A 329-nucleotide genomic window follows, 5' to 3' on the forward strand; every position below is an offset into this window, starting at 1 on the left:
GGGGCCCTGGGCTCCTTCGCCTTTCACTTTCCCTCACCCACCCTCGCACAATTCCCGACTGACAGGGCTCGGCTGCTACTGAGAGGCCGCGCGCCGGGGGCGGAGCCTCAGGGCTTGGGGCGGGGTCTCCTCCCTACCTCCCTGGAGGCTGGCCCGCCCGGGCGGCTTCTGAGGCCGCAAGCCGGAGGCGGGGCCTGAGGGCGCGGGGGAGGCGGGGCCCTGGGCTCCTTCAGTCGCTCTCTCCCTCCCTCCTTCCCTCCCTCCCTCCTTCCCTCGCTTGCTACCCCGGGAGGTTGGCTGCGGGTTCGATCTGGGAGCTCTCCCTCAGC

Source organism: Gracilinanus agilis, chromosome 2, assembly GCF_016433145.1.
Source record: "Gracilinanus agilis isolate LMUSP501 chromosome 2, AgileGrace, whole genome shotgun sequence".
Classification (NCBI taxonomy): Eukaryota; Metazoa; Chordata; class Mammalia; order Didelphimorphia; family Didelphidae; genus Gracilinanus; species Gracilinanus agilis.